The sequence below is a fragment of the Cervus canadensis genome, chromosome 3 (genome assembly GCF_019320065.1).
Source record: "Cervus canadensis isolate Bull #8, Minnesota chromosome 3, ASM1932006v1, whole genome shotgun sequence".
NCBI classification, from domain to species: Eukaryota; Metazoa; Chordata; class Mammalia; order Artiodactyla; family Cervidae; genus Cervus; species Cervus canadensis.
Window position 1 is genome coordinate 112,132,048 of NC_057388.1, and position 25,307 is coordinate 112,157,354.

General features: G+C 44.5%; 4 non-coding genes across 4 annotated transcripts; 1 reads left to right on the plus strand and 3 right to left on the minus strand.

Moving 5' to 3' along the window:
- Positions 1 to 256: 256 nt before the first annotated feature.
- Positions 257 to 328, plus strand: TRNAC-GCA. The gene has a single exon. It is a non-coding gene; the product is annotated as a tRNA-Cys (tRNA).
- Positions 329 to 5,461: 5,133 nt separating this feature from the next.
- On the minus strand, positions 5,462 to 5,533 carry TRNAC-GCA. Its single transcript has one exon. It is a non-coding gene; the product is annotated as a tRNA-Cys (tRNA).
- Positions 5,534 to 7,132: 1,599 nt separating this feature from the next.
- TRNAC-GCA lies at positions 7,133 to 7,204 on the minus strand. Its single transcript has one exon. It is a non-coding gene; the product is annotated as a tRNA-Cys (tRNA).
- Positions 7,205 to 20,067: 12,863 nt separating this feature from the next.
- On the minus strand, positions 20,068 to 20,139 carry TRNAC-GCA. Its single transcript has one exon. It is a non-coding gene; the product is annotated as a tRNA-Cys (tRNA).
- Positions 20,140 to 25,307: the final 5,168 nt, after the last annotated feature.

The following is a 25,307-nucleotide window of genomic DNA, read 5'->3' on the forward strand; positions in this document are numbered from 1 at the left end:
GTCTTGTCTTGATGCGCATGTGCTGGCTGAGGTAGAAACACTAGTATAGACTCCAATGACCTTTCCAGATGTAAAGGGTGGTGCCATGACCATGGCCTGAGGAAGGGGAGGGCTGGAGGGGGAAAATGGGAAAGTAGACTGCAGCGAAGACCTGCCACCTCCTGGGGCGTGTGGAAACAGCAGAGTGAAGGCTAGGCACGGAGCCTGGCTGCAGTGCCAAGGGTGAAAAGGTGCTAATGCAAGGTTAGTCATAAGAGGGGGTATAGCTCAGGGGTAGAGCATTTGACTGCAGATCAAGAGGTCCCTGGTTCAAATCCAGGTGCCCCCTGCTTTGCTGACATTTTTCAGTTACTGAAGCAGGGGCTGTAATTTCAGCCCCTTCCCCTCCCTCCCACATTTGAACAGTAAATTGACGTGCTATGTCTTGTTACAAAACCTCAGGGTTCACACTAGGACCAGCTCCAAGTATTCTCCCCTGACCATCACGCAGACAGTAGATTAGGGGGTCCTATTTCTCTGAAGAGGCTGAAGAAGTGGTCCCAGCCCACCCCCACCTCCCCCAGGGGACTCTTGTCCTTCATGGCCGGTGTGCAGACTGCCCGCTCCCATCTCCTCAACCTCGATGTAGCCTCCAGACAGAAGGCCGCTTTGCTGTTGCTGCTACCACTTGAGAAGTATGGAGGGTGCTTATCCCTAGTTTCCAGAGGTGACTGTAAAGATTGGAAAACGGTGGTAAAAGCAAAACCTTTTTCCTCTCCCTGGGAATTTCTCGAGGTGTTACTCCCGCAACAGATTTGACCACTTCTCCCTCCTTTTTCTCCTACCACATTTTCTTTCTTCTTTTTTTCCTTTGATGAGGACCAGTTTTTAAGTCTTTATTGAATTTGTCACAATACTGTTTTTGTTTCATGTTTTGTTTTTTTGGCCATGAGGTATATGGGATCTTAGTTCCCCCACCAAGATGGAACCCATGTCCCCTGCATTGGAAGGTGACGTCTTAACCACTGGACTGCCAGGGAAGTACCCCACACTTTCTATTTTTTAACTCTCAATCGGTATTTCCTTAGTGAGAATGCCTAGAAGTAGCTGTTCAGTTGCTAAGTCGTGTCCAACACTCTGCAACCCCATGGACTACAGCACGCCAGGCTTTCCTGTCCTTCACTATCTCCTGGAGCTTGCTCAAACTCATGTCCACTGAGTCAGTGATGCCATCCAACCATCTCATCCTCTGTTGCTCCCTTCTCTTCTTGCCCTCATCATCAGTCTTTTCCAGAGAGTTGGCTGTTTGCATCAGGTGGCCAAAACAACGTATCTAAAAGTCCAGATAAAATATTTAAGACATATAAATGGTATAAGGACCCATGTTAAAATTACATTTTCTTTTTTACTACTAGCATAGAGAAATAGAATGGATTTCTGTTTACTCATCGTGCTTCTGGCAAACTTGGTATTAATTTATTAGTTCTAATAGCATATCAGATTCCATTTCTATATTCACAATCATGTCTTTGGCAAATAATGATAGTATTACAAAAGTTCCAGTTGAACTTTTTACTCCTTTGTTGAACTGACTAGGAACTCTGGTTCTTTTATGCTGTGCCTCTCCTATTACTCCCTTAACTCAGTTTCGGAAGACTAGATATGCTTATTGTTAAATGCATTATATTTCTCAGCACTGTCTCTTCATGTCACTTGGTATGACTATGTGATGTTATTTCTCCTTTAATAGATTGACTATAACCTCCAAGAAGGCAGGGATAGTGTATTCTTTGTTTTCCATTGTATCTAGACAAAGTAGATGCTCAATGAATACTTATATGTTGAGGCAATGAATAAATGAGAAAAATGTTAGTAATGAAAAAAATCTTAGTAAAACAAAAGAATAAACGGTATAAAAGATTCCCTCGTAGCTCAGTCGGTAAAGAATCAGCCTGTAAAGCAGGAGACCTGGGTTCAGTTCCTGGGTCAGGAAGATCCCCTGGAGAAGGGACTGGCAACCCACTCCAGGATTCTTGCCTGGGAAATCCCATGGAGAGAGGAGCCTGGAATCGCAGAGAGTCAGACATGACTGAGCGACTAAGCAAAGCACAGCATTCCTTAATGCACAAGGTAATTTGAAACACTCTTTGCTATGAAGACAAATTAAAAGCCTGGAAAACTATTAAAAGCAGCTCATTAAAAGAATCAAAGAGCTAACTTTAGACAATGCAAGGTGGAGATTTGGAAATGATGGGAAAACAGGAAGTTAAAGCTCCAAACTACAGGCTGCTTTGGCCCTGAGTGTGAGTTTTTCAGTACAAAAGAGGCAACTGGGATGCTCATGGAACTTGTGGAAGCCTCTCAGGACCAGGGGAATGAACGTCAGGATTCTGCCCCCACCTGGAGTAGAGACACCGGTAGAAGCATCTCTGGCTTTGGGCTGGGATCCTGAGTCCGGTGAACTGAAAGAAAACAGTCACTGCAAGAACTCTTGGCTGAGAACTTTCCTGGTGGTCTAGTGGTTAAGACTCTGACTCCAATGCAGGGGGTACAGGTTTGATCCCTGGTCAGGGAAACAAGATCCCTTATGCTGTGTGACACCACCAAAAAGTTTTTTTTTAAATGAGGTTGAATTGTTTTGTTTCTTCAAGAATAAAAGTCCTCAAGGTTTTATTTTAGATTCCACATATGATACCATACAGTATTTGCCTTTTCCTGTCTGGCTTATTTCACTTAGCACAATGCCCTCCTTTTCCATCCATGTTATTGCAGACGGCAGGATTTCCTTCTTTCTAATGGCTGAATAATAATCCACTGTGTATATATATACACCATATTTTCTTTATCTGTTTATCCACTGACAGATACTAAATCAGCATTTAGAGAAATACAGCTTTGAGCAATATACTAGAAAAGAAGAATAAACATAAATAAAGAATCCATCTAAAAATTTAGGGGGAAAAAAATAAAAAGTTAGGGGAAAGACTGGATGAAAGAATACTATGAGAAACAAAGGAAATACAGGAAAAGAAATCAATAAAATGGAAAACAAACACACAGCAGAGATGACTGCCAAAACCAAAAGTTAGCCTTTGAAGAACAAAATTAACTTTTGATGAAACTGATAAGAAAAACAAGACAACAGACAAAATTAACCAAAAGCAGGAATTAGAAAGAAAAGCTGCACAATCTTTAGACTTCAAAATAATAATCATAGAACATTATGAAAACTAACGTACAAAATTTTAAATCTAACAAACCTGTACAAAGAACTTACCATGTGGAAGGCACTCTTCTATACATTTAAAAAATACTAAATTTATTTATCCTCACAAAACTCCACAAACTAGGCTCTATTATTTTGCTCATTTCTATTATCATGCCCAGTTTATATATGACAAAACTAAGACTGAGAGAGTTAAACATGTTTGCCAAGGTCACTCAGTTACGATCTAGAATCTGAATCCATCCATCATGTTTTAAGAGTCCAAAGACTTTACGATTTTGTTATGTGGAAATTTAGCAAGTACTTTAAAAACACTACAACTTACCAAAGCTGACACAGGAAGAAACAGAAAAGATGACTAGTCCTCTAAGTTTTAAATAGTTATTTTCTTAAAACAGTTATTTGAAGCTCCCTCTCCCCCAAATCCAGATAAGGGTTTTACTGGTGAGTTTTATCACATACTTAATGAGAAATAACTTTATTTTTACATAAAAATCTTTCTAAGAATAGAAAAGATGTATATATTCTAAAATTTCTTTTGTGAGACTAGCACAAACTTGATATCAAAACCCAACAAGGATAGTATAAAAAATGTATGTCAATATCACACATAAACATAGGTTCTGTGCAAAAAATTTAATTATTGTCTAACTGAATCCACAAATATATCAAAACGATAGCACTTCATGACCAAGGTAGGTTAATATCTGGAATGAAAATTTGTGTTTAATTTTATAAAATACAGTAAGTGTAATTCACCATGTTACTAGACTAAAGGAGAAAAATTATACAAGTATCTCAAAAGGTACAAAAAAGGAGTGGTTTTGAGAAAATTCTACATTGATCATGATAAAAAATTTTTTTCTGCAAACTAGAAATAGAAGTAAAATTCCTTAATGTGATAAAGACCATTTACAAAAAGTATAGTCCACAACATGTACTTAATGGTGAAATATTGAAAATTTTTCCTTTGAAATCAGAATAAAATAAGATATCCACCATCAACACATTAATTCAACATGATATTTGTGGTCCTAGGAGAAGGCAATGGCACCCCACTCCAGTACTCTTGCCTGGAAAATCCCATGGACGGAGGAGCCTGGTAGGCTGCTGTCCATGGGGTCGCGAAGAGTCGGACACGACTGAACAACTTCGCTTTCACTTTTTACTTTCATGCACTGGAGAAGGAAATGGCAACCCACTCCATTGTTCTTGCCTGGAGAATCCCAGGGACAGGAGCCTGGTGGGCTGCCATCTATGGGGTCGCACAGAGTCGCACACGACTGAAGTGACTTAGCAGCAGCAGCAGTCATTATAATAAGGAAAGAAAAAGAGGTGAAATAAAGATTGGAAAGAAGAAATTGAAATTTCAAATTTCTTAGATGACATGATCATCTGCATAGGAAATCTAAAAGAATCAACAAAATATTAGAATTAATGAGTGCTTAGCAAGACTACCAATATATATCCTCCATTCCCATACCCTCTTTTGCTTGGCAAAATTATAGCTTTTAGAATGATATACTAGAAATTTCTGCATGTAAACTTTAAAACTCTAAAGTTAATATCTTCATCTTCTTCCCAGACGACACAAAGACATCTTAATTCTTATCAGTGCTTTCCTAAAATATTATTGTTAGCCAGTATTTTCATTCTATCTTTTAAAAAACTTTATAAATTAGACACTAACATTCTTTGGACAATGACTTTTAGATCTACTAGCATATCTACCAGTTTAATTGTTCAACATCCCTTTTGCATCTCAGAGCTCCCATATGGAATCATTTTACTTTTCTCTAAAGCATATATTTTAGAATTTTCTTTAGTGAGCGTCTGTTGGCCGTACGCTCTCCAACAGCTTGCGTCTGTTCACAAAGAATGGTTTGGCTGGGAATAGAATTCTAAGCTGGCTGTTGTCTCCTCTCAACATATTGCTTGCGTTACTGCACTAGCTTCTGGCTTCTTTTGCAATTGTTGAGAAATCAGCCAGCAGTTCAGCTATTCTTCCTCTGTTGGTGATCTCAGATTTCTCTCTGGCTACCTTCAAAGGATAAAGTCCTCATCTTCAGCCAGGAGATCAGTGTACACCCTGGATCTCATGGTAGACCTGGGGAGGATCAGAGGAGGAGGACAAATGCATCATTTGAGCAAAGCTGCCTTGGTCAGAAGGGTCTCCTCTGACTCTTCACCTGCTACAGAAGCCAGATTCAGCAAGAGGAGAGGAAATTGGAACTCACTATAAGTGACTAAAAGAGTAGGGGGCACCCAGATTTGAACTGGGGACCTCTTGATCTGCAGTCAAATGCTCTACCCCTGAGCTATACCCCCTGCCACACTAGCCAGGTCCAATTAGCACCTTTGCCTGTGCTGCCACACCCCGAGCTGCCCCAGGCGTCCCTTCAGGATGGGTTGCTGAGTGGCCTGACCTGCTCTACAGCTAATTCACCTCCCTGCCTGAGAAGAAGCAACAGGTTCCTTTCTCCCATAGCTCACAACCTCTGCACCGTCAGTCCTGGAGGAGGGCGCAACCTGGGGAGCATTGCCCTGAGGCTGGAAGGATCGACAGAGGTTTTCGTGCTGAGCACCTGAAACCCAAAGTCCCCACTGGCCTGGCCAAGCATACAACACCTTGAAGACAGGACACACATGGACTGGATATGGGTCAGAGGTCTCTGCACAATGCCACACCCTAGGACGCAGGCTGGCTTCTCTCTCATTGCTCCGAATCTCCATAGAGTCAACCCTTTCACTGTTGGGTGAGATGAACTGTCAGAAGCAGCGACTGTCTCTAAGCTCCCAGCCCGCCTTTCCATGTCCTGCTCTGTGATCTGGTCTCTGTAAACCTCTCTTGTCCCTTGCCAGCTGGCTTCCTGGTTGGTCCTGCCCCCAGGCCTCTGGGGGACACTGCAGGGCAACAGTAGCTGTCCTTTCTGCCTGCTGGGGTCCTGTCCGTCTCAGCTGGTGGTCACAGTCCATCCCAGGGGATTGCCGCCTGCAGATTGGTGCTCACAGGCCAGCTTTGTCAGGTCTCCTCAGGGACACCAGCACCTCCCTAGGAGTGGGGGTCCCGGATCTACAGAGATCCTCCCCGGACTTGGAAGACCAGACTTCATCCTCCTCTTACCATGTCCACGGCCCGGGAGTGGGAGAGGCTTCTTGCAGGTCCTCCCTCCCTGATACTTCCCCTTCACCCTTTTAGTTCTCTGATTTCTGATTCAATTTTGCCCCCCTCCCCAAAAAGATGTGTTGAATCCTAGCCCCCCAAACCTCAGAATGTGTCCTTACTCACAGAAGAACGTCAAAGATGTGATTAATTAAGGCGAGATCACAGTGGATTCGAATGGGCCCTTAATCCAGTCAGATGGAGTCCTTATAAGAAGAGAAGAGACACACGGGGAGAATGCAGCCATGTGAACACAGAGGCTGAAACTGGTGTGATGTGTCTACAAGCCAAGGAATGCTGAGGATTGCCAGCCACCACCAGAAGCTAGGAGGAGGCCAGGTAGGTGCCTTCCTGAGAGTCTGCAGAGGGAGCCCAGTCCTGAATTTCAGTCTTGTAGCCTCCAGAACTGTGAGACAGTAAATGCTTGTTGTTTTAAGCCATCTATTTTGTGGCACTTTGCTACAGCAGCCCTAGGAAACTGACACACAGATGAACAATTATTTATGTTAAATTCTGTTTAAATGACCAGTGTGGTTTTTGTCTCTGGACTGGACCCTGGATAATACAGAATCTGGAACCACTAGGGCCCCAGGAAACAGGGGATGGGTATGGTCTTATCCTTGATGTTCAAGGCAGTGCTGAGTGTCTGACTGGAGCCTGAATCCTAAGGGTGGCCATCTGGGTGGTCCAGCCAGGTCTCCTTTGAGAGTGGTCTCTAAGACTCCAGTGTCAATTCAACCCAAGGAGGAAAAGGGAACTCTTAAAGGGGGCACCTGGACTTGAACCAGGGACCTCTTGATCTGCAGTCAAATGCTCTACCACTGAGCTATGCCCCCAGGTGGCAATGATGATGTGTAATTACCAAAATTCTTTACAATTCCACTCAGACAGGCTGCCATTCTGATTCAGCAGAGTCGTCAGTCCTGCTCAACTGTACACATCCCTCTTTATGCCATAACCATCCTCCTTTTCCAAAAAGGACCATCATTTCTTGGCTCCAGCTTGGAAGGTCCCTAAAGTCTGTACCTGAAGATGAAGCCCAGATGTTCATTGGCAGCTTTTCAGTTGTGACCACTTTCAAATAACCTGTAGTGTAGGACAGAGCTGACCCTCTCTCCTAGCTCACCTCCAGATTCCCTGTCTGTATAAGGCCCTTGAATTTTTGAACTGTTATTTCAGCCTTCAGTCTCATGTATCCTTCCCACCACTGCTCACTCCTCCTCCCTGTCTTTCCTTTAGCCATCCCCTGCCATCCACGCTGATGTCAATTTTCAGAACTTTTTATGTCTTTGGGTTTCTCTCTCATTGCCCAGTCACCGTCTTTTGTGTCATTTCCCAAAGTGGTCCAGGGGCTTGGTTGATGCTAGGGCAGTGTTGGGTTGAAGGTAGAAGGACTCGATATTAACTCGATATTGGTGCATAACAACACACCCTCAAACTCAGCAGCTTAGAGCAGTGAGTCTTCATCATATCGTGCAAGTTTCAGAGACTCTGGAATCTGGGTGTGGCTGAGCTGGGCAATTCTGGTTCAGGGTCTCTCATGAGGCTGTGGATAAGATGTCAGCTGGGGCTGCAACCATCTGATGGTTCACTTGGGGTGGGAGGAGCTGCTCTAAGCTGCTTACTCTCACGGCTGTTGGAAAAAGGACTATTCCTCATGGACTGTTGGCAGGAGGCTGATTCCGACACAACAGGGCATCCTCATGACACAGCAGCTGACTTCCCCTGGCATCAATCTCATCCAAAAACACCCTCACAGACCCACCAAATTTGACCAGGTATCTGGGCACCCCGTGGCCCAGTCAAGTCGACACACAAAATTAACCATCACATAGATAAGCATACATTTAGTTTTGTAAGAACTTACCAAATGGTTTCCCAGAGTGGTTGTGCCACTTTACATTCCTAGCTGCCATACACAAGTGACCCAGTTTGTCTGTATCCTCACCAGCATTTGGTATTATCACCTTTTTAATTTTAGTCATGCTCTAGGTGTGTAGTGATGTTCCACTGTGGTTTTAATTTGCATTCCCCTAACAGGTAATGATGATGACGTTTTTTCAAGTGCTTGTTTGCCATCTGTATATACTTTTCTCTGAAATGTCTGCCCATTTTTTTTTGTGCCCATTGTCTAATTGGATTTTTGGTTGAATTTTGACCACTTCATGTATTTGAGATACAGTCCCATTTTTAATATTTCTATATTCAGTAACAGTATTTAGCCTTGTTCTGTGTATCTTTACTAAAACCAAAAGGGATAACACAGAATGTATAGTTCTGTGGAGCTGTTAGTTCCCCAACATGGATCAAATCCAGGCCCCCTGCAGTGGAAGCGCAGAGTCTAACCCCTAGACCACCAGGGAATTCCAGTAGCTTGAATTCTTTTGCATACGACATCATATTTTGAGAGCTATCTTTGTCGCTCCTGTTTCTGGTACATTGACTTGTAGGACGAAAGAGGTAATAGTAAAAGCAACTTCATTTTTGCTTTCACTATCCCTTTATACTTTCTCAATGAGCTGTTTCTATTGCCCAAGTGACTTCTTTTTAAAATTTGGTTGTGCCACGTGGCATGCAGAAACTTCCCCGACCAGCAGTGGAACCCCTGCCCCCTGCAGTGGAAGCGTGGGGTCCTCACCACTGGACTTCCAGGCAATTCCCCTGCCCAAGTGATTTAAAGATCATGCATAGGTAGCAGAAAGTCCTGTGGTTGCCTCCTGAATTCGTAATTAAAACATCCAATCTCGAGAGTTCCCTGGTGGCCTAGTGGGTTGGGGTGTTTTCAGTGCGTGGCCAGTTCAATGAGATCCCACAAGCCGCACAGTGCAGCTAAAAAAAGAGAAAAGTTCTGCCTCCTGTAAAAATCAATAACCTGAAGCCCTCTTCCTTCCTTTTCTTTCTAGGCCATTAACTCCACACCCAGGGATCGAACCTGGGCCTACTACCATGACGGTGCAACACCACTACCCCTAGACCACCTAGGGATTCCAGCAGAGACACCCTCAACTTCTCTCCACCCCTAGAAGTGGGAGGAGCTGAGACATAGTCCTTCCTCTTTCTCCTCCTCCAGTATTCTTTGCTAGCCCAAGAATTGGGGAGGAGGGAAGGGAAAGAGGAGAGGTGAGGAGAATGAGAAGGTTCTCCCTTGATCAGAACTGTAGTCAAATAACGTTTGCTTTCCCTGGGCCTGGCAAGTATTTGAAATGACTTCTTGGGCATTTCCACGAAATTCCTCCCAGGCCTCCATCGGGACCATTCCACTGCTCCCGTGACCTGGCAAAGCATTCTCAAAGCATTCTCCTGGCGTTCCAGGGTCTGTGCTGCTCAGACTCTCTGCTGAGGCCTGTGACCCGTCCTTGCACAGAATTTGATTTGCTGCAAAATGGCTCTCTCCTGCGTGGCCTGGGGAAAAATACTCGGGTGCCTTCTATTTCCACCCATTCCGGTTAAACAAGGGGATTCCCAAGAGCGGTCGGCTCCCCTACACCCACAGAGCTTTGTGCTGGACACACCTCACTGCAAACCCCAACTCCGGGGTGCGTGAACCAAGGCCTTGAGTGGACCCCGCGCAGCCCCTTCGCTAGACTTAAGGGTGATCCTCAGACTCATCTCTTCAGAAGAGTGTTCTTCACCAATGCTCTGACCTCCTGCAACCTGACCCTCTCACACAGATGAGGTGGTGACTCCTGCCCTGGGGACCTAATACCTATTGTCTCTTGGTCACTCAGTTTAAACTTTCTTTTAACTGTTTTATTTTATATATTATAAGAATTCAGGAAGTTTTATTTATCTTCCTATCCTACTATTAAAGGACACACTAAGAATGTTCCCTGTTTTTTGGCACATTAACAGTAGAGCTGCAATGAACATCTTTGTACTTATCTCCTGATGCATTTATGTAGAATTTCTCAAGGGAAAATACCCAGAAATAAAATATCTGGATTTTATGCACACTTATAATTTTATGACTACAGTTTTCTGTAATTTTTAATATTTATTTTACTATTTTTATTGCCAAGATTTTCTCCATGAGTGTAGCAATTATACTCGCATTGTTAGCGAATGAAAATGCCATTGCCCTCCTCACCAGTTTTTGATCTAGTTAGACTTCAACTTATCCTAAATTCTGAAAGAGGATAAAAATGGTGCCTCTCTATCATTTTAACCACTTTCCATTTCTCTGATGTCTAACAATGCTGAGCATCTTTTCATGTGTTTATTTGTCATAAAGATACCTCTTCTCTGGGGACTTCCTTGGTGGTCCAGTAGGTAAGACTCCTCATTCCCAGTGCAGGAGACCCAGATTCTATCCCTGATTCTGCATACTGCAACTGAGACCTATCCCAGCCAAAATGAAGAAATAAACAAATAAAATATTTTTAAAAATCCCTCTTCTGTGAATTGCTTATCTGTCTTTGTCCATTTTTCTATTGGGCTAACTTTTTTTCCCCCTGTTTGCTCTATAGGAGTTCTTATCTTTTTAAATAATTTAAAAAATTTAAATGGTGGTAAAAAGCACATGAAAGTTACCATCTTAGCCATTTTAAAGTGGACAGTTCAATAGTGTTAAGCATATTTATAATATTTTGCAAAAGATCTCCACAAACTCTTAATCTTGCTTATATTCTAGTGCAAATCTATTCTCCAGTCGTGTGTGTTACAAAATTCAGAGTCTCTTGTTTAAGGAATGTTTTGTCATATAAAAATGTAAATTTTGATACAGCCAAATTTATCTTTTACAGTTTGTGATTTTGAAGTTGTGTTTAAGAAAGCTTTCCCTGAGTTATACATATTTTATAAGCAATGTTTGTGGGCCTCCCTTTCAAAATTCGTACATTGAAACCTAATCCCTAATGTGATGATATTCGGAGGTGGGCCTCAGGGAGGTGATTAAGTTATGATGGTGGAGCCCTCCTGAAAGGGATTAGTGCCCTTATGAAAGAGACCCAGGAGAGCTCTCTTGTTCCCTCTGCCACTTGAGGACACAGCAAGAACACAGTCACCCACAAACCAGAAAGAGGGTTATCATCAGACACCAGACGTGCCAGCACCTTGATCTTGGACTTCCCAACCTTCAGACCTGTGAGAAACAAATTTCTATTGTTTGTAAGCCACCCAGTCTCTGGTATTTGGATATAGCACCCCAACAAACTAAGACAATTGCATTCTGTATGTTCTAAAAGTCTGAGTCTTTACTTAGGTCTTTGAAATTTAGTTGCTCAGTCACGTCCAACTCTTTTCAACCCTGTGCACTATGTAGCCTGCCAGGCTCCTCTGTCCACGGAGTTCTCCAGGCAAGAATACTGGAGTGCATTGCCATTCCCTTCTCTAGGGCATCTTCCTGACCCAAGGATCAAACTTGGGTTTCTGGCAGTGCAGGCAGATCCTTTACCCTCTGAGCCACCAGGAAAGCCCTATTTAGGTCTTTCATCCATCTGTTTTTTTTTTTTTTTTTTGTAAAGGAGTGAAGTAGGGATTTTATGAGACTTTTTTAGAAGCCAGTTATCCCACCACCCCTAATTATATAGTCCATCCTTTCCACATTGGTGACGCTATCTAGGTGTTATATTCTGAGGTCATGCTTCATCTGGAGCAACACTGTCCAGCAGAAATATAATGCAAGCCCCAAGTACATTATATATTTTCTAGTAGCTACATTAAAAAACAAAAATAATTGTTGAAATTAATTTGAATGATCTATTTATTTAACACAAGATATCTAAGATATTATCACTGCTACATGTAATTAATATGCAAAATCAATAATGAAATCATTTGCATTCTTATTCTTGGTACTAAGTATTCAAAAATCTGATGTAATTGCAAAGGAAATTTCCATGTTTTCTGATTCTGCAGAACCTTTCAAATCCCCTTGTTGTGTATGGAGAATTTCTTTCTTTGCAAGACCTGTACTCTCAAAAAAGAAGTTACAAAACTCTGTTCTCAGGCTCCTTTGAGTTTCTGGAATAGGTCCAGGCTTCCATCACTTCATGGCAAATATAAGGGGAAAAAAATGGAAGCAGTGACATACTTTATTTTCTTGGGTTCCAAAGTCACTGTGGATGGTGACTGTAGGACCAAATTAAAAGATGCTTGCTCCTTGGAAGGAAAGCTATGACAAACCTAGACAGTGTATTAAAAGTAGAGACATCACTTTGCCAATAAAGTCCGTACTATCAAAGCTATGGTTTTTCCAGTAGTCATGTACAGATGCAAGAGTTGGACCGTAAAGAAGGCTGAGTGCTGAAGAATTGATGCTTTAGAACTGTGATGCTAGAGATGCTTGACATTTCCTTGGGCAGCAAGGAGATCACACCAGTCAATCCCAAAGGAAATCAACCCTGAATATTCATTGGAAGGACTGATGCTGAAGCTGAAGCTCCAACACTTTGGCCACCTGATGTTAAGAGTCAATTCATCGGAAAAGACCGTGATGCTCAGGAAGACTGAAGGCCGAAGGAGAAGGGGGCAGCAGAGGATGAGATGGCTAGATAGCATCACTGACTCAGTGGATATGAGTTTGAGCAAACTCTGGGAGATAATGGAGGGTAAGGGAGCCTGGCATGCTGCAGTCCATGGGGTTCAACAAAAAGCTGGACACGACTTAGTGACTGAATAGCAACAACCAATAATAAGATGTGCTTGCGTAAGGGTTGAAGAGGGGAGAGGGAGGTATAGAGTCCAGTTTGCTTTCCTGGATGGTGTCATTGTCCAGCATTCAGGGCTTGAGTGTTTGGTGCAGGTGTGGTGCACAGGCTGGTTTCTGGTGAGAATGGAAACTGGCATCTCCAGCTGGGCGACGCCAGCCCCATGCTGGCGGGTCCCCATCAGGCTAGTTCTGCAGCTTAGCTCAGGGCACTGTTCCTGGAAGGTTAGTCTGGAGACTCATTTTCCACCACTCCTACCTAGTGAGATATATATGTTTCATAAATGTTTACAGCTTAATCGACCTTCTGTGGCTGCTACCCAAGTGCCCAAGGGCCACAGCAAGCAAAAGCCTGTCGTGCTCTACTGCTGCAGCCCTAGGATGCTGAGAGAAGGACCTTGAAGGACATTAATGAAAGCAGTGAGTTTCCCACTGCCGCTGCTGCTAAGTCGCTTCAGTCGTGTCCAGCTCTGTGCGACCCCATAGACGGCAGCCCACCAGGCTCTGCCATCCCTGGGATTCTCCAGGCAAGAACACTGGAGCGGGTTGCCAGTTCCTTCTCCAATGCATGAAAGTGAAAAGTGAAAAGTGAAAGTGAAGTCGCTCAGTCGTGTCCGACTCTTCGCGACTCCATGGGCTGCAGCCTACCAGGCTCCTCCATCCATGGGATTTTCCAGGCAAGAGTACTGGAGTGGGGTGCCATTGCCTTCTCCATGGAGATTCCCACTACCTTTGGTCAAGGACAAGCTTTATTTTTATTTTCTTAAAAAGCTATCACAGCTCAATATGAGTACATCAGACCTGTGGACTTTGAGACCCACTGCAACCAGAGCTGGCCAATGTCAGATGGTAGAATTTCTGAACATAAATGAAGGGGTCGTGGGCTGGTTCTTGGACCCCACTTTGAGCAGCACTGGTCAGAGGGCAAGTGCTGACCACGCATTCCTCTGGACTCTGGGGAGGATGATCACTCTGCTAAGTTGCCTTTTCACACTGTTCATGGGGTTCTCGCAGGAAGCATAGTGGAGTCGTTTGCCATTTCCTCCTCCAGTAGACCACGTTTTGTCAGAACTCTCCACTATGACCCTTCCATCCTGGATGGCCCTGCAGGGCACGGCTCATAGCTTCATTGAGTTACACAAGACCCTCCAACACAACAAGGCTGATGCACGAAGGAGAACGATTGAAGACAAAAGGAGAAGGGGTGGCAGAGGATGAGATGGCTGGATGGCATCACTGACTCAGTGGACATGAATGTGAGCAAACTCCAGGAGACAGTGAAGGATAGAGGAGCCTGGTGCGCTGCAGTCCCTGGGGTTGCAGAGTCAGACACGACTTAGCAACTGAACAAAAACAACAACTGCCCGGTTATTTGTGCCTGACCTCTGTAGAACTCTCTTTTCCAACTGCTGGAAGAACTACATTCAGCTGCTGATAACCGATTAGAAACGGCTATTGCGCTCCTCCTGCGCTCTCTCAGCATAAGACCACGCGTTTCTTTTTCTTTTTAATTTATGTTTTTAGTTTTATTGAAATGTAGTTGATTTACAATGTCATGTTAATTTCTGCTGTACACAGAAGTGACTCAGTTGTACATATGTATTCTTTTTCATATTCTTTTCCATTATGGTTTATCAGAGGATACTGAATATAGTTCCCCACACTATACAGTAGGACCTTGCTTATCCATCCTGTGTAGTTTGTATCTGCTAATCCCAAACTCTCAATCTTTCCTCCCCTCCCCGACCCCAGCCTCCACAAATCTGTTCTCTGTGTCTGTGCGTCTGTTTCATAGATATGTTCATTTGTGTCATGTTTTAATTTTATTTACTCATTTTATTTATTTTTGGCTGTGCTGGGTCTTCATTACTGCATGGGCTTTGCTCTACTTGTGGTGTGCAGGCTTCTCATTGCGGGGATTTCTCTTGGTATGGGGCTTCCCTGTGGCTCAGATGGTTAAGAATCTGCCTGCAGTGTGGGAGATCTGGGTTCGATCCCTGGATTGGGACGATCCCCTGGAGAAGGGAATGGCAACCCACTCCAGTATTCTTGCCTGGAGAATTCCATGGACAGAGGAGCCTGGCGGGCTATAGTCCATGGGCTTGCAAAGAGATGGACCTGACTGAGCGACTAACACTTTCACTTTCTCCTGGTGTGGAGCACAGGCTCTGTAAGAGTGCGCAGTTTTAGTAGTTGTGGCACGTGGGCGCAGTCGTTGCAGCTCCGGGGCTCTAGAGCACACACTCAGTAGTTGTAGTGCACGGGCTTGGTTGCTCCGAGGCATGTGGGATCTTCCCGCATCCGAGATTGAACCCCTGTCTCCGGAATTGGCAGGCAGATTCTTTAGCACTGAGCCACCAGGGAAGCCCTGTGTCATAGTTTAGATCCACATATAAGTGATATCCTATAGCACTTGTCTTTCTCTTTCTGACTTACTTTACTTAGTGTGATAATCTCTAGAGCCACTGATGCTGCTGCATTATCCATTCTTTTTAATAGCTGAGTAATATACTCTACTTTATACCACATTATACCACATATATGGGTATATGCCTAGGAGTGGGATTGCTGGCTCATGTGGCAACTGTCTTTAGTTTTTTGAGAAACCTCCATACTGTTTTCCACAGTGGCTCCACCAATTTACATTCTTACCAACAGTGTGAGAGGGGTCCCTTTTCTTCACACCCTCTCTAGCATTTAGTATTTGTAGAATTTTTAATGATGATGTGAGGTGGTACCTCTCTGTAGTTTTGATTTACATTTAAACAACAGAATGGGAAAGACTAGAGATCTCTTCAAGAAAATTAGAGATACCAAGGGAACATTTCATGCAAAGATGGGTTAGATAAAGGACAGAAATGGTATGGACCTAACAGAAGCATAAGATATTAAGAAGAGGTGGCAAGAATACACAGAAGAACTATACAAAAAAGATCTTCATGACCCAGATAATCATGATGGTGTAATCACTCACCTAGATGGTGTAATCACTCACCTAGATGGTGTAATCACTCACATCCTGAAATGTGAAGTCAAGTGGGCCTTAGAAAGCATCACTACGAACAAAACTAGTGGAGGTGATGGAATTCCAGTTGACCTATTTCAAATCCTGAAAGATGACGCTGTGAAAGTGCTGCACTCAATATGCCAGCAAATGTGGAAAACTCAGAAGTGGCCACAGGACTGGAAAAGGTCAGTTTTCATTCCAATCCCAAAGAATGCTCAAACTACCACACAATTGCACTCATCTCACATGCTAGTAAAGTAATGCTCAAAATTCTCCAAGCCAGGCTTTAGCAATATGTGAACCGTGAAATTCCATATGTTCAAGATGGTTTTAGAAAAGGCAGAGGAACCAGAGATCAAATTGCCAACATCCGCTGGATCATCGAAAAAGCAAGAGAGTTCCAGAAAAACATCTATTTCTGCTTTATTGACTTTGCCAAAGTCTTTGACTGTGTGGATCACAATAAACTGTGGAAAATTCTGAAAGAGATGGGAATACCAGACCACCTGACCTGCCTCTTGAGAAACCTGTATGCAGGTCAGGAAGCAACAGTTAGAACTGGACATGGAACAACAGACCGGTTCCAAATAGGAAAAGGAGTATGTCAAGGCTGTATATTGTCACCCTGCTTATTTAACTTATATGCAGAGTACGTCATGAGAAACGCTGGGCTGGAAGAAGCACAAGCTGGAATCAAGATTGCCGGGAGAAACATCAATAACCTCAGATATGCAGATGGCACCACCCTTATGGCAGAGAGTGAAGAGGAACTGAAAAGCCTCTTGATAAAAGTGAAAGAGGAGAGTGAAAAAGTTGACTTAAAGCTCAACATTCAGAAAACTAAGATCATGGCATCTGGTCCCATCACCTCATGGGAAATAGATGGGGAAACAGTGGAAACAGTGGCAGACTTTATTTTTTTGGGCTCCAAAATCACTGCAGATGGTGATTGCATCTATGAAATTAAAAGACGCTTACTCCTTGGAAGGAAAGTTATGACCAACCTAGACAGCATATTAAAAAGCAGAGACATTACTTTGCCAGCAAAGGTCTGTCTAGTCAAGGCTATGGTTTTTCCAGTGGTCATGTATGGATGTGAGAATTGGATTGTGAAGAAAGCTGAGCACTGAAGAATTGATGCTTTTGAACTGTGGTGTTGGAGAAGACTCTTGAGAGTCCCTTGGACTGCAAGGAGATCCAACCTGTCCATCCTAAAGGAGATCAGTCCTGGGTGTTCATTGGAAGGACTGATGCTGAAGCTGAAACTCCAATACTTTGGCCACCTCATGCAAAGAGTTGACTCATTGGAAAAGATCCTGATGCTGGGAGGGATTGGGGGCAGGAGGAGAAGGGGACGACAGAGAATGAGATGGCTGGATGGCATCACCAACTTGATGGACATGCGTTTGAGTAACTCTGGGAGTTGGTGATGGACAGGGAGGCCTGGCGTGCTGCAATTCATGGGATCGCAAAGAGTCGGACACAACTGAGCGACTGAACTGAACTGAATAATTAGTGATGCTGAGCATCTTCTCATGTGCCTTTTGGACATCTGTATGTTTTCTTTGGAGAAATGTCTATTTAGGTCTTTTGCCCATTTTTTGATTGGGTAGTTTTTTAAAAAAATTGAATTCTACGAGCTTTTTGTATATTTTGGGAATTAAGCCCCTGTTGGTTGCACCACTTACAAATATTTTCTCCCAGCCCAAATGCATGGCTGTCCTGCCCCATACATTTCTATTGTGCAAGAAAGGAATTTCTTGCAGCAGGGGGACTTACAGGCAAGGAGGGCTTCCCAGGTGGCATCACTGGTAAACAACCTGCCTGCCAGTGCAGGAGAGTATGAAACTCGGGTTCGATCCCTGGGTCGGGAAGATCCCCTGGAGAAGGGAATGGCAACCCACTCCAGTATTCTTGCCTAGAGAATCCCATGGACAGAGGAGCCTGGTGGGCTACAGTCTGTGGGGTCACAAGAGTTGGACACGACTGAGGGGGCGTAGCACACAGGGAGGCAAGGAAGCAGCCAGATGCACACGGTCCCCTGGGCTCTCTTTATCCCGCAGAGAGGTGGATGTGCAGGAGGAAGAACTGAAAGTGAAGAACGGAAGGTGCATCTGTAGAAGGACCTTTCCCCTGCCCTGCTTCAGCTTGTTACAGGGGAGCTAAGAGGGCCTTGGTGCACCTGGTTGACTGTAACAATGGGATGTTCCTGGTGTAAGGAATGGCCTTGTTAGAAAAACCTTTTTTATCAGCTATCTCAGACCTACTGAGCTAGGTCATTGATGATGAGCTTGAAAAATCATTGATAGGGAAAGGGCATGAGCCTCAGAATCATTTGGATTTGTGTCTTCTCTGGAGACAAGCTAGAAATATCTGTCTGTCTTTTGAAAAAAAGTGTGTGGAGGAGAGCAGACCAGGGCTGTCTGGTGACCTGGCCACTCCAGGTGTCTTTAGGGACACCAGTTCTTTTCATCTTTTTGATCAGCCTTCTTTTAAATCTGGGTCCTGTTCTCAAGCTTGACTCATGGTCCAAGTTGGCAGCTGGCATTCCAGCCATCACATCTGTGCTCCAAGTAGGAAGCATGAGTTAAGGCCCTGAAGAGGACATGTTTGTTCTTCTTTAAAGCTTTCTCAGAAACCTTGTCTGCTGACTGCTTCTTATTCTTCATTTCCCTGTCCTAGCCAAAGAGAGGCCAGAAAATGTGATCTTTTAGCTGGAAACATAACCACTTAGTATAAAATCAGAGTTCTATTTCTAAGAGGGAATAATGTATTTTGGGTAGTTAACTAGTAAGTCTGCCTCCTACACACGACACATATATTTATACACACATATATATACATATATGTGTGTGGAATACAGCTTATGCTTTTTTTTTTTTGTAAAGAGGATAAACTATGGCCAATACCTAGGGTCTGTATGTTGCATAACTCCAGGGACAATGTGACTGGGGGAGTTGTGCAATATACAACCTATGTGACTGTACTTGGCTGCCCTGGAAATAACCATTATCTCACCAACCTTCTGTCTATAAAGACCTATCATATGAATGCCTGGTGTTTTTAGGAGCTAATAAAATATTTTGCTCTGCTGATGAATTGGTATGTTCTCACTTCTGTTTAATTCCCAAAAACTCAGAGATACTGCCTTATTTATTCCCTTCAATTTTTAAAAATTGTGGCAAAATACATGTAGCATAAAACTTATCATCTTAACCAAATGTTTAAGTAAGGACTTCCCAGGTGGCACAGTGGTAAAGAATCTGCCTGTAATTGTAGGAGACCCAGTTTTGATCCCTGGGTTGGGGAGATCCCCTGGAGAAGGGAATGGCACCCCACTCCAGTATTCTTGCCGGGAGAATCTCATGGACGGAGGAACCTGGTGGGCTACAGTCATGAGATGAGGAGAATCTCATGGACAGAGGAACCTGGCGGGCTACAGTCCATGGGGTCGCAAAGAGTTGGACACGACTGAGTGACTCAGGATTATGAGTCAGTGGTATTAAGTACATTTATGTTGTACAGTCATCACCACTGTCCAGAACTTTTTCATTTGCCAAACTATACCTCTGTCCCCACAAATCGATAGCTGGCCATCCCCACCTTCGCTGGCCCCTGGTACCCACCAGTCTCCTTTCTGTCTCTATGATTTTGATGACCTCATACAAGTCAGTGCTTGCCTTTTTATACTTGTTCCATTGGTGGACTTTTATTGTATCTTTTATTGCAAGCTGCCTCAGATCCTATTTTTTGAAGCTAGCTTGGGATAAACAAATAAAATCAGGATGGTAATAATTAGACACAAGGGAAACACAGAGAAAGCTTCGGGCAGACTTCCTCTATGCCTCCAGGAAATCAATGTGGCTGAGGAGGCGAAAACACAGCACATGAGAAATGTCACAGGAGGAACACTGAAGACTTTACGACTTGTTGGAAATTTAGATTCCTTGAGGCTAAATGCATAAGAAGGTGGGCCCCTGTAAAAGTAGGAGGTACAACTTCCACTGGAGTTATGAAAAAAAAAAAAAGGAAAAAAACCAAGAGGCAGGGAGCACCTGGATTTGAACCAGGGACCTCTTGATCTGCAGTCAAATGCTCTACCCCTGAGCTATACCCCCAGTCACCCACATGGCTATCATAAAACAATTCCATAACTGCAGCCTTTCCCAAGCTTCACTCTCACCATTGTGTGTCTCCCTAGGGAGTTACCTGAGCTGCTTCTCTGGGTGCCCACCTCCACACCTGTCAGAACTGCCCCCCTTCCTCAGAGTCTCCACATCTATGCCCACCAAACATCCGTCCTCCCAGAGCCCTTCTCACCCGCTCCCTCACTATTATCAAAATACTGAGTGCAAGAGGAACTCCACCCAGCCCCTTAATGTCTAAGATGCTTCGTTTCTCTTTTCTTTTTCTCCATCTCCCACTCTCTGGTTCGGTTTCCTTTCCCGGGGATCAAGGCCTGGGACCTATAGGAGGCTGTCACGGTCTTGGTTTACTTCAGGAGAGGCACCTGGCCAAGAAAGCTGCAGCCCCAACTTTCCAGGGGGCAGAGAAGAGTGGGCAGGGATGGACCCAGAGGTCAGCACAGGTCCAGGGCCTGGGACGTGGCTCCGGCCTGCTTCTTCTAGAACTCAGACAGCCCCTGAGGTACAGCTACGCAGTCTCTAGGATTAAGACATCATTGCATTTCTGTTTGTGTTTTTCTTGGTTATGTTGTGCTATCCAATTGGATAAGATTTTCTGCTCTTTCATTGAGATTATTCTGAAGTGAAATTACCCTTCAAGGGCTTCCCAGGTAGCTCACTGGTAAAGAAACTGTCTGCTAATTCAGGAGACATGAGACGTGGGTTCGATCCCTGGGTCAGGAAGATCCCCTGGAGGAGGACATGGCAACCCACTCCAGTATTCTTGCCTGGAGAATCCCCATGGACAGAGAAGCCTGGTGGGCTACAGTTCATGGGGTTGTAAAGAGTTGGACATGACTGAAGTGACTTAGCACACACATAGAGGTGGGTGGTTCTTTGGTCAAGGGTATGGGAGTAGCTGCGCCCCTGTTGAACCTCCAAACAGACTCTCCAGATCCATTTGTAGGAGAACGTAGACTTGTCAAGGCTCCAAGACTCCATACACATCCAATGAGGCACTGCAAGGCAGTCTGCCCTTCTTGGGGGGATTAAAAAAGAGGCTAAGAGTGTTGATAAGTGGGTGATTTTTTCCAGATTTATAAAACACTGGATGAACACGCACATACATCTTGGCCCACTTCTCAAATGATTTCCCCAGGGTGAATTCCTAAGAGGCCGTCGCAGGGCCTGGAGGAGCTGGCTGGTGCTGTGGCTTACAGCCCATCAGCAGGCGCCAATCCCAGGGGTTCCCCTGTGCCCTGCCCTTCACCTCCCAACCCCCAGGTCCTGCCGGGTTCCGACGTGCACTCTGCCCCGGGCTGGAGTCCGAACCTGGCAGCATCTCGGTGCGGTCATCAGGTCTGGAGCTCGGCTCCCAGACCTGCAGCGTCAGACCCCTTGGACCGGCTCACACGACCTCCTTAATCAGGCTCTAAAGGCTCGATGCACAGTAAGCCAGAATGCCCTGGAGGTTACCCCGGAAACCAAATTAGCTATTTGAGGGTTGCTTCCTGAGGCTGCAATCAGAGCAAAAGGGAATTGAATGCTCTTGAGTGTTTCTCGGGCCACGGAAAATGATTATGCATTATTCCTGTTCCAAAGTACCGTTCCTTCTTTAGAGGCCAGAATGCTCCGGCACTAAACTGCGAACGTCAGCGTGTGCGCAGGCATCTTTCCTGGATCCCTGCATCCTGCCATCCGGCCTCGACCACGGGCCTCCCTCTCCCCCACCTAGTGTCTCAGCTCTGTGATCTGCTCATTGTTGATATATCATAATCCACGGATTGAGGGATGGAGAAAACTGTTTTTCTGCAAAAACAACTCGATCTCGATTTTGTGCCCTGTTCTACCCAGCGGCAGAAATTTAATGAGTCAATCTCAGGACTCCCCCAAGCATCACCCACCCCATCTCGCATCACACCTAAGTTATGAAAGGGCTTTCCCAGTACCACAGTGCTGGGGGTAGGTGGGATCTGGTCCTGCACATCGTCTGGACCACGCTGTGACCTTCTGATCCCACCCTGGTCCTCTCTGCATCTCCTCCCGGGTTCCCTGGCTCTCCCGGCCACACCCAGGCAACCTCCCCCAGCTTCCGCAGGCACAGAGTGGGTGCCGATCTTTATTCCCCTAATCCCCCAGCACCCACACTGTTGGCATTTGAAAACTGAGCACTGACAACTTGCCTTCCACACGGTCATCCCTTCCTTGTGTTGTTAAAGACATAAGATTTACCCAGTTGGGTTGGGGCGGGATGGGGTGCGGGTTGGGGGTGGGGTGGAGAGAGCAGCCTTCAAAGACAAGAAACCTGGCTTACGAGCTCTTTTAAGACCCTACTTCCTAACTGAGCTCTCCATCTCCCCTCCATGACCCCGTTACTCTCCATTCTTCCAAGATGACTCTTACAAGACCCAGATGGCTCTGGGTCTTCCTAGGAGGACATGGTACTAAACGTTTTCCATGAGTCATCACCTTTTGCCTTCGAGCCAACCGCATGACATAGGTATACAGTAAGTCCTCTACTCGAGAACCTTCACGTTGCAAGCTTTCAAAGATGTGAACCTGCACTGTCCTGTCCAATCACATCAGCTGCGGATGACACTGCAGACGATCCTTCAGCTCCACCATCTCCCGCCTCTTCTTCCTCCTCCAGTCACTCTTCTTGCCTGTTCACTCAATGCCAGCCCCCGTATGCCAGCTATTGTCCTGGACTACTGTACTTTTCAAAGAATTGTACTATAAGATTAAAAATGGTGCTTTTGTGTGTTTGTTTGTTATGTATTACTTATGTGAAAAGTATTATAAACCTATTAGAATACAGTACTACATAGCCAATTGTGTTAGTTGGGTACCTAGGCTAGATTTATTGGACTTATGAACAAATTGGACTTGCAAACATGCTGTCAGAACAGAACTCACTCGTTCATACGCAGGGGACTTACTGTAATTATTATCCCTGATTTACAGATAAAGAAATAAAAGTTTAGAGGAATTCAGTAACCCAGATAGTCTAACTCCAGAACTAAAGCTGATGACCATATTGAAAGAATTCTCTCTAAAACACAGACTGAATTGGGTATCTGCCTGGCAGTGCTAGGTAAAACATCAGCTGATTCCTTACTACTTGATTTTCTTCTAGAATATTTGGGAGATAACAGCTCATCACCCACTGGGTTGGGCCGTCAGGTTGTGATACCCGCTGATCAAGGCAAAGGTCACTTCGTGACAAACCCAGTCTGTAAAAGTTACTCTGGGCCCCCTTCTTATAGGCAGACCTCTGGGGGCAGCCCTGCTGACGGCCAGTCCCACCATTGCCTGCTGACTCTACTTTGCCTTTCCAGGGGTGATATTATCTTCAAGTTTTAGGGATATCATCATCCTGAATATAAAGAAAAGTGGGGCATTCTAGAAGTTGGAGGTAAGCACTTCCCCCCAATCTCTGGGTGAGATGAGCCTTGGGGGGAACCCTGGAGGACAGGGCCCACCTGGCCTACAGCAGCAGCGCTGAAGTTCCCCCAGGTGTCACCCATCTGTCACCTCGCCTGTGCTGCTGGTGATACCACTGAGGCTGCTCAGGAGCCAGAAACCACAGTGACTTGTTCAAGGGGAACTAAGATCCAGAGGGGAATCTTAGTGGAATAACCCTCCCCACCCCACCCCCCGAAAACCCAAAAACTCTTAAAAAAAAGAAAAAGATTAACTGGTGTGTTGAGGTGTTGTTAACCTCATTTTAAATTCCCCCATCAAACATTCATCTCATCATTTTGGCAGGCTTTGGGGATACTGGCTTATGACCATCACCTCCTTAGGAGATGTGAATGGTTCTATTCAAATCCTCTACCTTTGTTAGCTTAAATTCTTTTGTAAAGAAGCCTTTTTTTTTTTTTTTTTAATTAACTCATTAGTTCTGTTGAAATATAGTTCATATAGAAGAGGTAGAACAAATGCTTGATTCTTCCCTTTAATTTATGAGTTTTCAGAATACTGAATTGACTCCTTAGCCATCTCCGGATCTGACAGAGAGGCCTCCAGTAGTCTTTGAGCATTTCCTTGTATTGTTGTGAGTGTGGACCTATGTGTATGTGTCTTCTTGTGTGAGGAGACCAAATGAAATTGCCAGACTGGGTGGGCTGCCCTGGGAAAGCCTTTAAATCCTTTTACTAAAAAAAAATTTTTTTCTTAAATATTTTTAAGCCATGCCACATGTGGGATCTTACTCTCCCCACCAGGGATTGAACCCCCTGCCCCTGTGTTGGAAGGGTAGAGTCTTAACCACTGGACCACTGGGGAAATCCCAAAGAGAAGACTTTAAATAGAAATCAAGGCCAGTTGTGGAGAGTGATTTGTGTGCAAGGTGGAAAGGCTCAAAGGCTTGATTACGGTGCAGGGAGGTGGGACTCACTGGCGAACGGCTGGTTGGAGCCTCCCAAGATGGGAAAGGACCATTGGAGGAGGCTGACTTCTAACAGCACACAGAGTCTTTAGGAAGAATTCCTGCAGAACCAGGAAGGGCCCTGGCAAAGGTCCTGGGCTCAGCCCTGAAGGAGTGTGGCCCTGGAGGTACTGCTTGACTCAAAATGAGCACACCTGGGCTCGGAGTGGACCTCTGCACAGACTCTGGATTCTGGCAAAACACATCAGAAAGGGGGAGGATGTTCAAACTACCCATGCTGGATTCCTCACCAATCTTACTGGATGAGATCTCATTTAATTTGATTATTTTAAAATATTAAATTGTATCTTAAAAAGATAAATATGAACTCACAGAACTCATATGCTACAATGTTCAAAAGATATGAAAACGCATGCAGCTGGAAGCAACCAAAAGTCCTTCAGTAGTTAAAAAGTCCTTATTGAATGGATAAATGAATTGTGGTCCATAGGACAATGGAATAGCCTTCAACACTAAAAAAGAAATGAGTTCTCAAGCCAAGGAAAGACCTGGAGGGAACTTTCATGCATATTACTAAGTAAAGGAAGCCCATCTGAAAGGCCACAGTAATACTGTACAACATTCAGGAAAAGGCAAAACTATGGAGACAGTAAAAAGATGAGCAGTTGCCAGGGATTTGCAAGGATAGAGAGATATACAGGTGGAGCACAGAGGGTTTTCAGGGCAGTGAAAACACTGTGTTACAGTGTAATGATGCATGTGTGTGTGTTCT